This window comes from Columba livia, chromosome 9, assembly GCF_036013475.1.
Source record: "Columba livia isolate bColLiv1 breed racing homer chromosome 9, bColLiv1.pat.W.v2, whole genome shotgun sequence".
NCBI lineage: Eukaryota > Metazoa > Chordata > Aves > Columbiformes > Columbidae > Columba > Columba livia.
This window is the reverse complement of record NC_088610.1, coordinates 14,811,157-14,828,155: the sequence shown is the minus strand read 5'-3', so window position 1 is coordinate 14,828,155 and position 16,999 is coordinate 14,811,157. Positions and strand designations below refer to the sequence as shown.

The window sequence follows — 16,999 nt, the reverse complement described above, 5'->3', positions numbered from 1 at the left end:
TGTAGAGACATCTAAGGTTTTTGCAATGTAGTTATAAATTAAGCATGGCTCGGTCCTTATGTTTTTCTTTAAAAGAAAATCTGCAGATCTATAATTATAGATGGCTAATATTTTTATAACTTTTTTTCTGATTTGTTGCCAAATTTAAACATAGCTTCAGAATATTATGCTTTACAGAAAGACTTTTGCACTGTGTTAACTGAAAGGATATGTGTTCGCCTATCAGACATACTGGGTTGCAAGACCTCATCTACACAGGTGAGACCCTGGTGTAAAGTTTTAAGATCTTTCTGCTCCCTGAACTTTTATTTCTAAGGGAAATACAGGCAGGCCCATACAGGCTCAAACATTGCCTCTCTGTCTGATTCCTGATGTGGATAATTAGAAGTCTGAGACTCATGGGCCACCCTGGGAAAAATATGTGGTTATTTGAATTTGCATTTTGAACTTGCATGTGCTTTCAGATAAAAAGGAACTCCTTGAAGGACTCTAATTACCTGGCATGCTTATATAACAGTAGGATTTAAAGTTCAGTTCTTTGCTTTTCTTTATAAATTTGGCTTCATTTTGGGAATTCAGTACACATGAAACCACGAAAAAGACAAGGTTGCCATTGTATTGCTCTGTTATTGCCATACAATGCCATCTATAGTAGACAAAAAGATGATGGTATGATGTTTCTCTGTTTGGGTGCAATGATATTCAATATGCATTTTGGAGAGTTGTGTGGTCAAAGTCAGAGAAAGCAGAGGTTTTCTTCTGACCTTTCTCATGTCCTTTGTAGAATTGTGATAGAAAGAGAAAATGACCTGTAGGTCTGTAAGCTTCTCTTAAGACAGATAAAGGGATGTGGAATTTCTGATATCGAGTTTCCAGTATCTTGAAGAACACAAGATCATTTAAAAGTTGACACAGTTTGAGTCTTTTATTTGAATTCAAATGTGCCATAAGTAAATTGTGACTGCTTTGAAACCAGTGAAGTGGAATGCTTTTATTAAAAGTTTCAGTAATGACATTACTGTTATGGGAAGAGATGATTTCATTTCAAATATTTCCCCACTCCCTGTCACAAATGCAGAGGTACTGCTGCCCAAAAAGGGGGCACCTGAGAGAGGACTGGTAGCTACTGTAGCATTTGCATCCTGCTCTGTGCTGCCTTTCTTTTTTCCTGGGTCCTTCATAAATTCACCACAGCTTGCAGGTAGAAAATGGCCTGCAGGTTGTAAGATGGCTACAGCTGTTAGATTTAGCCTGCTTTGTATAAAAAAAAAAAAAAACACACAATGTGGCATAAAGTAAAAAGGCATGCAAATGGTTTTGCTTTTTGTGCTTTCCTTTTTAAAACTTACAGACTAATGATGCCCTGCGCATGTTGAAGAGACTGGGACATACAGACTGGAATATTTCTTTCAGGTTTTTATTACGGGGCTCGTTATGCCTTGGTCTAATCCATCTGCCTGGGTCTAGTATTACCCTTAACTGATCTGGACCACAAAATCAGAAAAATGTCTCTGCCCTTAGGCTGAGTTGGAAAAATCTTTATTATGTAGCAGATTTCCCTTCCCTCCCCTATTCCCTCAATATCTGAGCCAATAGGTAGAGTAAATACCAGTATGTTTACTATTTGATAACTGGCTCATGTATTAGAATCTCGCTTTCCAGCATGCTCTTTATGTGTCTGTTAAATGATTGAAAACTATAACAGAAAAAAATGTGTGGAATTTTACACGTACATTTCAAGGCATGATATATGGGTCTCTCATCATTGTTTTGCATTAGCAAATAGACGTACAAGGACAGGAGACAATAAACCCTGTAGAAAACAAGGTCCAGTCCCATGCACTGAGGCACAATGAGAAAGATGTATCAGAAGATGGTATGAGAAAAGTGGAAAAGAGTTGCATACATTTGCAAATCAGAAGTGTGATGGTGAAGCACCACTAGAATCTGCTTGCCTTAATAATAATGTCTTGAAAACACGCAGTAATTAGGCATTATAATCTTGAGATGCACTTCTTTCACAACATAAGGCTTATGATGAGCATTTATCTCACAGAGATATTTTCTTTCATTAAAAAATGATTACTCAAGCATGGTTTTAATAATTTTTTAGGAAAATGTAAACAGGAGTTAAATCCCATAGCCTTTATGTGCTTCAGAGGTTCCTTTCTGTGTCAGTCTTGCATAAGTTAAAAGACTCAAAAGGAATTTGAAACTGTGTTTTTTAACACAGTATAGAATTTTTCCAATTATTAACATTTACAAAAAGAAATGTAGTACTGAACTGAAATACCAAACCTATTTAACAATGCCATACTGTGCTTTTTTAATCTTCTTCTCTGGAGTAAGCTCCGGTTTCCAACCAAATTATGCAGGAGCTAATTTTCTTATCAAACTCTAGAGCACAGACAAGCAGTATTTAATTTAAATTTCTTACCATAATTTTAAAGGTTATTGCTCAAACATACCATTTTCATGCTACTGAATGACATTGGATATGTCTCTAGCTTGGGAGTAGACACACAGGATAAAAATCTGTCTTCTGCTTCGCTCCTCTTCCTCCCTCTCTTTTTCTCACAGTTCAGCCATATTATTTCATACATATTGTTGCATACATTTACCAGTGTTGATATTTTACTGTTTTTAATGGTTAACCACATTGGCAGTTTGTAGACTCTGCAACAGCAGAATATGAAGAAGAGGAACTGCACAAACCCTCCCATGTCTCATTAGTAAGGATGTTTCCCATAACTTCAGAGTAGCATATACCTCCAGCCTGTTCTTCGTGAAGAAAACATGATGACTTCTTAAGGCACAGACACCAATTTCTCTGCTTCTGGAGTTCACTAATGCTCAGACGATGGGAATTCATTACCGTGCAAACCCAATAATGTTGGTAAGTTTATAGTTCAAGTAATTGCAAAATGTCATTAGACCATTTATACTGATTTTCTGGTTAGATAGTACATACAAAGTTGCTATAAGCAGGTGGAACATTGGCTGTGTAACAGGATTACAGAATATTTTTTCAAACCTGTTATTATATAGCTGAGACCTAATACCTGAAATGGTTCACACCAATTCTTCTGAGCAATGTAGACAACACAGACCTTGTATGAGCAAGCAGAAATGACTTGATGAGGTTTTTATCACTAGTAGAACATAGAAAGGAACAGTCTTTATCCATTATATTTTGAACAAGCCGTTTATATTTGCATTGTGGGTTTTAGTGATACTTTAGACTATTTTTTTCAGCATGCATTTTTTCTTGATGCTGATGCTGAGGTTATATATTAATCTGTCCTTTACTGATGTATCCACTGCTTTGCCCAGAATATTTCCTCACAATGTCCTAAATACACTGCTCCCTTTCTCTTTAGCAGGATATATAGAAAGACCATAGTGAATAAAATTTAACAATTGTTGATATATTACTGAATAAAAATAATTCAGTATCTATACAGCAGCAGTCTTGTAAGCATAGGCAGACATAAAGAAGTAGTAAAAATGTAATTAAATCAGCTGAATTATTGTTATCCTTCAAGCTCAAATGGGGAAGGGAAAGAGTAACATTAAAACTGCTACACTGATTACTAGGAGACTTGCAAGCATTTATAACTTAACACAAGAAAATAAGTAAGATCAAGACTAGTTTTAGGTTGAACTAACATTAAATTGTCTGAATTAGGTACTCCCCAAATAAAGGTATGTCTTGTCAGAGAAGAGACATGAGCAAGAAAGGACCTTGCACTATTGATATGCTGAGCGTATATACACATATATATAGGAGTGGTCTGACTAGAAACATGGGAATATGGAAGATGGATCCACTGGGTTTTTTCTTCCTCAGTCTATTCCTGTGCTGGGCTTAGTTTGAGCACAGCAGAGATATAAGCCCAGAGCATATCGGAGAGTGATATTTCTGATCACTCAGAACACTGAGTCTATAAAATATTCATAAAACCCCTGCAATTTGAATTGGCCTTTCAAGTAATAAAAAAATACATCAAAGTAATACAATAAATGAGGACGTCCCTCTACTATGTGTGATAAAAAACCATAAGGATTTCTTTTAAATATTCGATTATTGAAAATTAACTGAGGCTTTTTCTGATGTGACAATTATGGGATTTCATACAGTATGAAACAGTAAAAAGAAAAATAATGTTATTGTTAATGGCTCTATTTCTTACCGTCTAAACTAATGAGCATCTTTGATCTTCTTTGATTTCTTTATGCTTCCTTGTTTTCATCATTGTTAAAAGCCTACTTCTTCACTTTTCTTGTGAAATAATCTACATAATGCAAAGTGACTGTTTATGGAGCACAGTCAGTATTCCACCAGCAAGGAAGAAAGGGCATCATTTGATAAAAGCAGACGTATCACCGAGACAGCTACAAAATTAGAAAATTTTAGCAGGGAGCAGATCCTTTTTTTGTTTCCTGGCAGTCAGGATTTAAACAAAGGAATCACCCCACGTTTGGCAGATAATTATGCTTCTCCAAGGGAAAACATAACACTGATTGAAAAGAGTTAAGGTGTCCTTTTTCTCAGATAATTTTGTTCTTTGAACATTTTCAACTGCCTGTTTCATTAAAAAAAAAAATCTAAAAAATCTGAACAATGGCAACGATTATTGTTTCAGGGATATAAGCAATGTTGATATCATCCTTTTGTGAGTTCATTTTTTATTTCAGTTTTCAGACTCCTGCTTCACTAATTTTTGCTTTTAGTCCCCAGACAGCAGATACCAATGTAGGAGGACACCTGCCACCTTCCATATTGCTGGTGTACAGGCTCCCATAAATTTATTTGAAGCATTGAGGTTAAATATTAAAATATAAGGCTCTAATCCCATAATGTCTTCTAAATTTGAAAGCCTTACTTAATAGCATTGAGTGTCTACCTCAAGTCTATCTATACGGAATTTTCACGTAATTTCTTATTGGACATAGTTCCATAAGGAACAAGAGAGAATTATTTTAAAGAGCTTAAATTACAAATGTGTTTGTATTTAGCACAGCCTGACTGTAATTGAATTGTTCCACTGCAAATAAAAACTATGATTTAAGAAGCAAATCCTTAGCCACAAATAGATATTGTTGATATGGCAGATTCTGGAAAAAAGTATTGGCTCCCCTGGACCTTTGTCTGAAAGTGGGAAAATAAAGCAAAGTTTGTCTTAGGAAGCTGTATGCCAGATGTAGAGTGTTTCATTACCAGTGGGATCAGAAAATGGACAGAGCTGAGGAGGCCAGGGATCACCCAGACATTGCTCTGCAAAATATCTGGCTAGGGAGAAGCTGACTAAATTCTAGTATTCTTTTCTGAGACTAACATTCCTGATCCCTAGAAGGAGAACGTACTCATTTTCTCCTCTCTTCATACAGTCCCGGGAATATCTTGATCAGTATCAGAGCTGTATGCAATATGTAACAGAGATCACATTTTATAGGATGTATTTTAAATTATACATTTCCACACACTGTATTAATGTGAAATGCATTTTTATCTGTTTTCAATACTTTAACATTAGTTTCCATTACTTGCACAGTAAGTAAAGAACATGCTCATCAAATTTGGATTTAATTAGACAGGACATGCTGTCACTTACTGACTGACATAAGTAGAATGTACTACATACCAGCATTGTATAATACTTTTCTGTTCTGAGATGATACACAGCAAAGTTACATTTAACGTTGAGTGCCTAAACCCAGTCATTTGAGTTTTCTTAAAAATATTAAATTAAGTTTTATAGACGGTAAGTGTGACATTGAAAACTTTTTTTTTTTTTTTTGGCTGAGATTATTCACTGGATTCATCCAACTTTCAAAAGCATTTCTTATGTCTTTCAACAGTAACCTTTTGACGTCTCATTAATTCTACTTGTAGCAACCAAAAGAAAATCCTGTATGATTCTCCCATAACTGAGGTTTGGTGCTATTGCTGCCAGCGGAAGCCTTCTTTACCCCAAATATGTAGTTGTTATTATGCCACATAGAAGAGCACCAGATGCAAGAACCAAAAAGGGGAGTTTGCAGAAGGAAAGTCAGCAAGTCTGGGCCTTTACCCAGGGAAATGCTCGTCTCCAGGTGCTTTGAAAACCTGCTACAGAATGAAATTGCTTTTTCACTGTTTAGCTCCCATGGAGCACAGTCTAAATGCCTCTGTGATTCACCAGCATCCCTGATAATTCCCTGAGACATCCAGTTACAGCCTGATTTGTGCCGTTTGTAATCCTGGTCGCTTTCTGCAAAGGCAGGTTTGCAGGAGCAGCCCTGGGGAGCAGGTCCCTTCCGGAGCTGCAGCAGGAGCCACCTGCCAGGGCTGCCTGGGCTGAGCTGGGCACTCGCTCAGCCTTGTTACTCTGTGCAAAATGACAGCAGTGGGATGGCTTTTCACTCGAGCAGCAGCATTGCTTTCAAAGCCCATTCATTGTGACCAAATAACAGATGCCCAAGCCTTACTCATTGCTGCTGTGTCATAGCTCCTGGTGACCAACAAAACTGAGGAAAGGGTTTCTCTGTTTTCTCAGGCTACTTTTTCTATCTGCAGTACTTTTCTAGCCCTTTCATTATAGTGATATCTGAGCACCTGTTTGCTTTTTATCTCTCAGAAGCTTCAAAGCTGTATCCAGAGTAGCAACTGGAGCAGGCCATCTCAAGAACCACCATGGCTCATGGAGATCTTCAAACAGACTTAATGCAGATGCTGGCAGCTCAGAGTTCAGCATGAGCTCATTCAGCTGCCTTCTTGGGTAAGCTTTGCACCCTATCGTGTGTCTGTAGTGCTGTGCTTGGACTACGGTGGGTACCCGGTACTGTTCTGGCGTATGTGGTGCTTCAGCTCACCATAGCCATGTGCCTCATGAGTTTGTGCAGGCAGACATGCTTATGGTAGCCAGAAGACTTGCATCCATACCGTATTAGCTGTGACAGTGCTACAGGACATTTGGAAGACAGGACAAGTGTCCTAAGGTCTGACATTTCACCAGAACAAGAAAGAGAATGGTGTCCAGTGCTGTGGTAACTCCACATACTTCCCTCTGTATTTTTTATTTTCCTCGGTTGCTAGTTCCCACTAGACAAAAAAGCTTTCTTTACCACAGTTTGTTATATACAATTCACATAGAAAATTGTTGGTCAATGTTAAAACATTTGTTATTTTATAGGACAAGAGTAAAAATAAAACTAGATCCATTACATTCCTCCCCATCTCAAGAGGTCTGATTTCCAGTAGATCCTTCCAGTTCCCTATGGCTTTTTGCTCTTCCATCACAATAGACTCTTTATTATGTTCAGGAAACCTTTTTATCTTTATTCATAGCTGCCTACATAAATTCTTGGCTTGTTATTTATGCTATCTATGATAATGCCGCTTTCATCTTAAAATACTGCACTGAATTTGTCTTGATTTTATGTTAAGGGTTACACTGACAAAGGCTGATAGAACACGTGAAACTTTATTTGTATTTACTTATAAAGCTGCAGTATCCAGGACGACATCATCACTTCTATAAAGTATTATCCCATAAAGATCATTTTGAAAGTGAATGTCATATATCATTTTACTTTGACATATAAATATATTTCAGTCTATCTGCCTAAGCCTTTCCAGCACATCCATCACACCAGAAGTGTGCTGGTGCCAGTGAATCAGAAGCTACAGCAGCAGTTAACAAGTGGTGTGCTAATTAATGGCTCAAGCAGAACAGTATAAGAGTGATTTTTCCAGACACTTCACTCAAAAGTGATTTAGAAGGAAATGCCTTTTTAAAATTTTTATATAATGTCACACTAAATGAACCATAAAGAAACAATATAGAAAATACGTAGCTTGGAATTTATGAGAACATTTTACAACTATTAAAGACCACAGTTAAAGGTCTGAACTTTAAATGGAGCTGAGGGACCTTTAAAAGTAGATTTACCAGCAAGGTCATCTTTAAAAATGGAAAGGAAGAAAACCAGTCCCCAAACATCAGAGTCAGGAACATAACAAAGCACAGAATTGCTAGACAAGAAAGGAGGCAAGAAGAGTTTTCTGGCTGCTAAGTCTCTGTTTGAGATTTGAATACCGTCTACCTTTGACAAAGACATCATTCAGGAAGTTTTTACAAAATAATACTAGCCTATTTCATATGCATTGAAGAGCAACACTTCATTCAAAGCTACAGTAAATGTATCCAGAAGAGAGCTGAAAGGTAATTAGCAGTGGCAATTGTTTGCCACCTTTTTCTTAGTCAGACAAGTCCTGTAAATAAGTCCTGTAAATAAGTAGTGTCTAACATCAATGACCTATTTATTTTTATATAACATTGAACTCACCAACCATTTTTACTTATCAGTTTTTTAAGAAAATATTTTAGAGCTAGAATCTTGTAAAATTTCAGCCTGTAGCAGAGTTCACCAAAGTTAATGAGCTGTGAAAAATAAGATTTAGTTTGGGAAGGCTGCTAAAACCTTTTTGTAGCTGTAGCCTGTACTAGCAGGATATGATCAGTTAAAATTGATACCTCAATTAATCCTTTATTTGAAATTGAGAAAATAATCTATATAGTTTTATTTTTAAAAATATATGAAGTTCATCTAAATGCTACACCCCAAAAAATGCCATTCAGACTTGTAACAACCATGGAGGCTAAGGAAAAGTACTTAAATAAAGAGACACATATGCTTCTTTGGATATAGTTAATAAATAGGTTATTAAAAAAAATGAAGAAATAATCAATAGGGAAAGATTTCTTCCCCTTCCCTAAGTACCTCTAGCAAAGACAGCTTTTTATTATGAAAAATAGGAAAAAAAGAAAAGTCTACTTCAGTTTTGCAAAAATGTCCTGCTACAGAAAGGGATATTCTCTGTGAATCCTATTGCAAACCAGAATAGTAGATATTTCTTCTTTAAAGTGGAATAAACGAGACCATCAATAGTATAAAGTGCTAAAGTACCAAAAACTAGTGCTGGCTGAAGATAATTAGTTACTGTACTGGCAGAGTATCTTGTTATAAATCAGAATGCACTCAGATCAGTCTAATCTTCAGGAAAGAAATTGAGAGGGTAAATTTTGTTTTCTAGGTTTCTCATATGTGTGTATATAAATGCTCACTCATATATTCATATGTATATGTAACACACACACGTAAGTATGTATACCTATGTATGTGTTTATCTGAATTTAGCGCAGAAAAAATGAGATCTGGGAGAAAAGCGTAGCTCTCAGTTATAACATGCTTTAGCTTAACCTTGGCTACTTATATAAATTGGAAAGGCGTGCAGTCAATAGGGGGACAGGTTCTGATGGTAGAAGGAAAAAAAAAAAAAAAAAGAGGGAAAAGATCTGCCAAATCAAATAACGAGCAAGTAGCAAGAAGAGAAATAATGTAGGGCCTGATCAATTCTTTCTTGCATTTTGAAAATGTCATTATGTTGGGAGGAGTTCCTCACCGCCCAGCAAACCGGTGATGCTGCTCACTGAGGACTTGCTTTCTCTGCACCCTTTAGCACTGGACTGGCCTGTGGCTACTCAGGGGTGAAGCTACGAAAACTACTGACCTGCTCACAGTGTCACATCACCTGAGGACAGATACTGATCAAGCGAGAGCTCCCTCCTAGGATTTACCTGGATCATCACTGCTACAGGTAGGGGATTGGATCTGGGTTTGCAAGCAAACAAACACACACAGTAGCCAGTATATCCTACCCATGTAATGTGAATACCATATCCTAAAACTATGCTTTGAAAATAAGATTGGAAAACTCTTGTATATGTTCTACATGATATTTGGAGTTATCTTCTTTCTTTTCCTGACCAGAAACAATAATAATCTGTATTGGGGGGGGGGGGGGGAAGTGATTATAAGAGTCTGGCTTTTGTTATCATGTGAACACCGTGTCTACATATTGATATGTTTTCTTTTAGAAGAAAAAAACCTGCCTTTTTCTATTTTAGGTTAAAGTCATCACAGGATTTCAAAACAAACAACAAAGAAATCAAAAACCCATTTACTTCTTTTACAGTGTGAACTGGTACATTAAAATCTGTCATCAAGTTATACTCAATATTATGCTGCATTCACAATTTTTTTACTTTCGGATTTCCTTTCTTTTTTCAAGACAAATGTCTGGGAAAAACAGAAAACAACAAGCTGTTGCTACATTCACCATGCTGGACTCTTGTTCCAAATGTCATTTTCACTCATGCTGCTTGGTAAGATCATATGAGAAATGACATAGAAAGGTCACAGAATCGTCACTTCTGTATTAAAATGGAATAGCCTCTTGTTTGCTGTGCTTCTTCACAATTTTCAGACCTTAATGTGAGTAAATGAGTGGCATATAAAAGGCATTTAAAAATTCAGTCCATTTTGTTTTATCTAGAAAACAGAAATAGAACTTGGCAACTTCTGTGTGTTTTCTTGATAGCAGATATTTAGAGAAATATCCAACTACATGAAGAACTATTTATCAAAATAAACATGCTATCTATATGTAAACACCTCTACCTGTTGCAGAGATTACTTTTATATCCCCATTTTTCTCCAGTCTTGGAGGCATATTGTTGCACTTGAAGTGCTGATAAAAATGATTGGGTTCTGCTGACCACAAAATGGGAAATGTCAAATAGATCGAAATCCACAGATTAAAGTGAAAATAATTGCTAAACTTGCTACTGTCGCTTGAACAGGTTTGCTTGGCAACACAATGTCCATATTAAATAGACAACTGTAATAGATAAATGTCTTTCCAGTCCAAAAAGAACGCCTTACATTGTAACTGGCTATAAACATTAGCATTCCATCCTAGTGGGTGAATGTTGTTATGAGATTAGGCACTAAACATCCCTCATTACTTTTTAGAAATCATACTAGCTGCTGCCTGTCAGCACCTAAATATCTGTGACCATCTGGTGCACATGAATAAATATTTAAAGGTGCATGATAATGTGTAGTGTAGAAACAGATGCAGTTCTTTAGTATGTGGAAAAGAAGAGCTCATGCTCCAGACTAAACTACTTTCCTGACTTGAGACACAACTGAAAAACTCACCCAAAAGCAAAGGGCTTTATTGTCACTGGATCCAGCTCCTGGTGCTGCAGGCAAGGCAGCTACTGCCTTCAGCAAACTCCAGCCCAAACTGATGCAGACGTCTTGTCCCTTCCTCCTGGCTCGCCATGCAGCACCTATGCACAGCTCACCTCCCCTTCCTCAGCTCTGGCTACATGGCAAAGCCTTATTTAAAATCTAGGTAATGTACAGTTACTACACGTGTGTCTTAAAGGGAGGAGTGGGCTGCTCTGGCATTTTTGGTGTTGTTTTTCAAGGCCTCCTCCTTCTAGGTCTTCTGTTTCCATTTCCTTCCCCCTTTGTTTCACTGACCCCCTGCCTGGAACAATCATCATGTAGCTGACTTCTCTACCCCTTTCCCCATCTCCTTCTGTTCTTCACTGTCATTGTCATATTTTATATTCACAACTATAAGGTATCCTCTCTCCCTTACAGCCACAATCTGAAATAATTATTAAATTCATTTTTATAGTATTGCAACATTATGTGCCAGGTTTTTCAGCACTGTCAGTGTGGAATAGTAAGTCAGTGTGAGTGTATAGAGGTCCTTGTATTTGACTGCCAGCTCTCCTGTCACACTTTCTAGCTAATACACTCCTGTATTAGCAGGCCTCTATTCAGATCCATGAACTACATTAATATTCCTCCTGAAAAAGTAACATGCTCATAGCCTGTATAGTCCCTTCTGTATTGCCTTAAACCTTCCATCTTCTATCATTCTCTGTAATTTGGCCATCCGAAGCTTTCATTGTATTCTTCATTTTCTTTGCAAAGTCTGACAGCTTTCACTCCCTCACTTCTCCCTAGATCTCCCTTTCTGTGCCTAAATCTCCAAGATTTAGCTGTTGTTGCAAATAAATCTCTTCTTGCATTCCAAATAGGTGTCATACTTGCTCTTTGCTGTCCTGCTGAAGGAGGACATTTGTCCAATAATCTCTCAACTGCTAATTTTCACATCTTACTAGGATACAGATTTCAGACAGCTTTTACCTTTATTAGAGAAATAACCTAATTTCTCTATTCCATGTGGTTTTATTAGTTGTTTATCTTAGTTTCTAAAAGCTTGCAGCTTTTGAAACCAAAGTTTATGATTTTTTGATGATATTTATGCAAATTTGATCTGTGAGCTCACAATTTACATCACTTCTTCCATCATCAGTTTCAAACTAATCCCATCACCAAAATTCATGGCAGAATGAAGAGTACCTTTTGTTTTGGAAAAGGTGAAGTAGTCTTTCACCTGTCACACCTGTAGTGACTGAACCATCTAGGCAATACCCATTCTCCAATCTGCATTTGGGAAGTTAGGGTACTTCATGATGATATAGATCCCAGCAGTATTTATCTCACTAGTAATGTTTGTCTTTTTAACTTCATCCCTTTCTATTCTGCTTGAGCAAAGGAGAGTCATAGCAAGGGAAGGATTTGGGACAGACACACCCTTCAACACTAATGGAAATTAATCTACAGTAGTTCTCCAAAGCTCTTTGGTTCCAGATAAATTATTTGTAACTCCAGCTTCCCAAGCAGTACATGCCATCAGTCTATGTCTCGGTCACGCCAATGGTTTGGCTGTTGCTATGATATCTGATCCATCCTGCAGCAAAAACTCTGATTCCCATTTTACCCTCCTCAGGTATTTTTATCTTTTTAACTGAACAAATATTGCAGTTGTTTCTTTCTTAAGCCTAATTGTGTGCCATTACAGCTAAGCAGCCCGTGGTCTTTCCTGCTAAACAATAATATTTTTTATGTTTGGCAATATTTCATGCAGCCAGTGCAGCTGTAGGCTGTGGCATTCTGAATGTTTTCTGTCTGTGTCTTTAGAAAACCATTCTGTGTTTAATATGTATGGAAGGGTTTTCTTGATTAAAGGACATACAGTGACAGATACTGCTAGATCAGGTCTCTACTATATTCTTTCTGTTACTGCTCAGTTAAAGCAGCTTAATGACAGATGGGGACTCTTCTTCTGGTCAATAATTCCAGAATTTCTTAAGAGGAGAGTGCATGTTCTTGAATGGAAAAGACTGGGTTTTCAGTACTAGACTTTCCTCAATATTTGTGCTTGTGGGTGCAGGCATTTTTTTTTTTCTCATCAAGCAGAAAGATGAATGGAAAGAACACTTTGCTATTCCTCTGTCTGTAAAAGTGATTTTCCTGTTGCTTCTATTCATTTGCTATCGAGTTGGAAAAGTAAATTCTGGAATCTGTCAACGTACATCCATCGAAATTAGCAGTAAAACTTCCAGTCAACTTAGCAGAGGCCAGACTTCCCCTCAAGAGTATGAGAGGGTCTTGCTTTATAGCACAGTTCTGTCCCCATTTGCTCGCTAGAGGCAACAATAACAGCCCAGCAGAAGGAAACTGTGGTGTGTCCTGTGGCCACTGCCTGTCTGTGGTGTCAAGTATGCAGAAGATATATCTAAGGATAGTCAAGAACGTATCAACATAAGTATCAGTAAAATCAGTTATGGTCCAGACAATGTACTAGTCTTATGCAAGAGGCAGATTTGCCAGGACCACCTCCAGTCTTTCTATACTTACTCTGGGATGCAATGAGTCAATTGTCTCTGTTTTATGGCCTCAAGCTCAATACCACCATGGTACTTGAGACCTAAGAAACAGAAAATATTACAGATATGTGTCATGAGAAAACCACAGAATTACAAGCCAGTAAATCTGATATCCATACCTTAAAATCTTTAGAAAGTACAAGAAAAAAGGGAGTAGATAAACTACAATATAAATGTGAGTCTTCATTCTTTGTTGCTCTTTGAAGAAGACTAAAAGTCTATGATAAAGAAGATGCATTTGATATAATCTATTTGACTTTCCAAAAGGCTTCAAAATCTCCCTCACCAAAAGGGAAGTATTAATGAGCTGAAAACAGAGAGTAGGAGTAGAGATTGAAGCTTCATGAAACCCTTTGAGATGGTCATTGAAATGGCAGATAAATTTCCACAAAGTAAATGTGATGTGGTAGACATGAAGGAAAGAAAAATGCTGATTTCATATACAACATGATGGGCTCTAAGTTACTCTAGGATGCATGTTGAAGAGTAATACACAATCCGTGGGAACATCAACTCAGGGAGTAGAAAAATAAAGTCAAATGTTAGGAACTATTAAGAATTGGGGTGTGGGGGGAAGAAAAACTTTCTCTGATGGAGGTCGTTTCTGATTTCAAGTTTGGTCTGTCCTAGGCATCTGCTTTTGGTTGTTGCTACAGACAGCATACTAGGACCTTTGGTTTTACCCACTGTAGCCATTTTTAATACTTTTACCAATAATGCCCAGAGAATTAAGCAATTTCTTCAGTAAAAAGTATAAAAATCAGACTTCCATTAATAATATAACTAGGCCTAATTGCATCAGGCTTGTTTTAATTTTCATAAGTATTTATGTATATGTTTTCCAATCTATTTCATTTTTCTTAGCCTAAATTGCAATGTTGTTTTTATTCTACCTTATATCCTCCATATTTATCTCTCCTTAAATGTTCCTTGTATGGTCCTCAAAACCATGACTCTGACTAGAAGGGCCAAGGAACATTAAATCAACCACACTGAACTTGTCTGGATATAATTTGACTGGCAGCTTGCCTTAAATAGTATTTTGCTCCCTGTGTATCCTTTTGATTTTACAACAGAAATTTCCCTGAAGCAGCACTTGCACTATGATGTTTTCCCTAAAAAAAGGTTACTTGATATTCTTTTTAATTATTCTCTACTCAGCTTCAGAAAGCTGTCAAAATATACCTTTAATACTGGAATAAGGAGTCGACCATTAAAATAGAAAGTTTAAAAAAAAAAAAATATTTCTAGGCAGATAAGTTTTGCTTATCAGCTACCCTGGAAGTAATTTGCACAGTATAATGTATTGCAAATGTCTTTTGCAAATAAGCTAGGAACAACTTGTTGAGAGTGACAAATAACTAAAATGAAGTTTGATAGGGGAAAGATGCAAGCATATAAAGACTCATAAAAATAATACATTTTTAGTAGATGCAATTTATGCAGAAAATTTGGCTTCTTCAAGTAGTATCCTTCTGATGTCCCTATGCCAAGTTCAAAATTAAACAAATTGAAAAACTGGTTTAAAATTAGGTCCAAGCCTAGAAACTTTCTTCATCACTTTACTGTAGGTTGCCAAAGAACATTATCTGTATAATAAATCACGGTCTGCCTTGGCTTTAACCAGGTTTTTCTCTATCTTCCCTTGGCCTTTGAGATGTTTTTTTTTTCTTTTGGCTTATGCAGTTGTCAGTGAGGCACAACTTTTTTGTTACTCATTTGCTTCCCTTTGTACTTGAACAAATTGGCTTTACCTTGTCAAAGCCCATATGCCTCAGGTGTCTTTGAGTAAAGAGTTTCTTCTGAGGTGAGCACAGATAATCTCAGGATGAACCTTCATTAGTGTTTGAGGCTGATCTAGATCTGTCATGTTACCAGCAGAATTGTCTACCCCTCGTCCTGCTCAGTCTGTTATTTTGGTCCATGTGTTTAGTGATTTACAGATATGGATAAAGAAGTGAAGATTAGGGAAAAGAATACAAATTAGTGAAAATAATCACACTGACTAATCCTGTCTCTTATGTGTTTTACATGTCTTAGTTCATACAGTGGCTCTGCTCCAGGATGGAATTAGAGGGAGGACAAGATCAGCAGGAATGTGGTTGTTGAAGAGTGGGGCAGACGTTCTCAGACAGCTGGAAAAGGCCACTTGCCTTCCTGAAAGTCTAACGTGCTCTTCCCCTGCATCTCTTCCAACACTTCAGTGGAAAAAACTCTGTAAAGAGACAGAATTTTTTACATGGCTCAGTTTCACAGCACACCTGGTTCCTGAGTGGAATGGGCTATTAACTAATTGAAGGTCCTATGAAAATATTTCAGGAGGAGGAAGGATTGGAACCGGATATCAAGGTTAGAACTGTTGCAGCTTCAGCTCTGTACTCATCAAAAAGTTTGTCCATTAGCTAAGGCTCTGCTAAAAAGTTCTTGATATAGCATTTTTTTCCATTTGTTTTCTGTTTAATATTAGCTATATTATACCCCTGAACGTGGCATAGTCTTTCAACAGGAAAATATATGCCTGCTTAAATATTGAAGTTCCACAAAATAAAATTGATATTAACTTTAGATCCTGTAATTATGTGGAAAATAAGTAGTCATCGCTGATCTCTTTCTTTTCATAGCAGAAGCAAAATTATTCTTCGTGTTTTAAATTAAAATTTGAAATGTAGTTTTTTTAATGTTCTTCAGTGTGCCACATCGTTTTATTTATAACTAACATGACTCAGTTTAATAGAAGGCAAAAGGACAGAGGAGAGACTATTTATTTTAATGGTCTGTAAAATGATAAAATACCAGCAGAAACAGGATAAAATCAGTGAGAAAGTATTTGTTGATGGGAAAAAAAAATAGCATTATAATCAGATAATTTTTAGTCAGCCCATTTGGATGATATTTTTAACAAAAATACATGTAGTACATACTATTATTTCTTCAAAATAAATGTCTACTGTTAAGCTATTAATGTTTTTATTGGGTTGTGAAATAAAAATTTATAGCCTTCTTGCTGCAATTTAATTTATTTTCAGATGACAATGTATAGGTTGGAGCAGAGCAGCCAGGAGCTTAATCTACATACAGGTTTTGTGTAAGAAAATTATTTCATAAGAGTACAAGTTTTAGAAATTTCCCTGAAAGTAACCTAGTGAAGTATTGCAAGAAGAGCATTTCTTGTTTGTATACTTGTGCCAAAACCAGTGAAACCTATTTCAAATTAGACATAGAAAGCATTTGTTGTCTTTAGGCTTCAGAAAGAGCAGTGAGTGCTTGCAAATGCCTTTGTCTTGATCTGTGCCATTCTTTATGGGTATTGTACGTGAGCACATACAGATAAGTGAGCTTGCTCATCCTAGGCTGTT

At 36.8% G+C, this 16,999-nt stretch overlaps 1 long non-coding RNA gene across 1 annotated transcript in view; it reads left to right on the top strand.

Moving 5' to 3' along the window:
* Positions 1-16,643, top strand: part of LOC110361153 (uncharacterized) — a 525,815-nt gene extending 509,172 nt beyond the window's left edge. Inside the window, exons 11-15 of the long non-coding RNA XR_010474693.1 lie at positions 2,667-2,896; positions 6,621-6,761; positions 9,506-9,643; positions 9,954-11,248; positions 15,684-16,643. This is a non-coding gene — a long non-coding RNA (uncharacterized LOC110361153). The remainder of the gene's footprint in view (positions 1-2,666; positions 2,897-6,620; positions 6,762-9,505; positions 9,644-9,953; positions 11,249-15,683) is intronic.
* Positions 16,644-16,999: the final 356 nt, after the last annotated feature.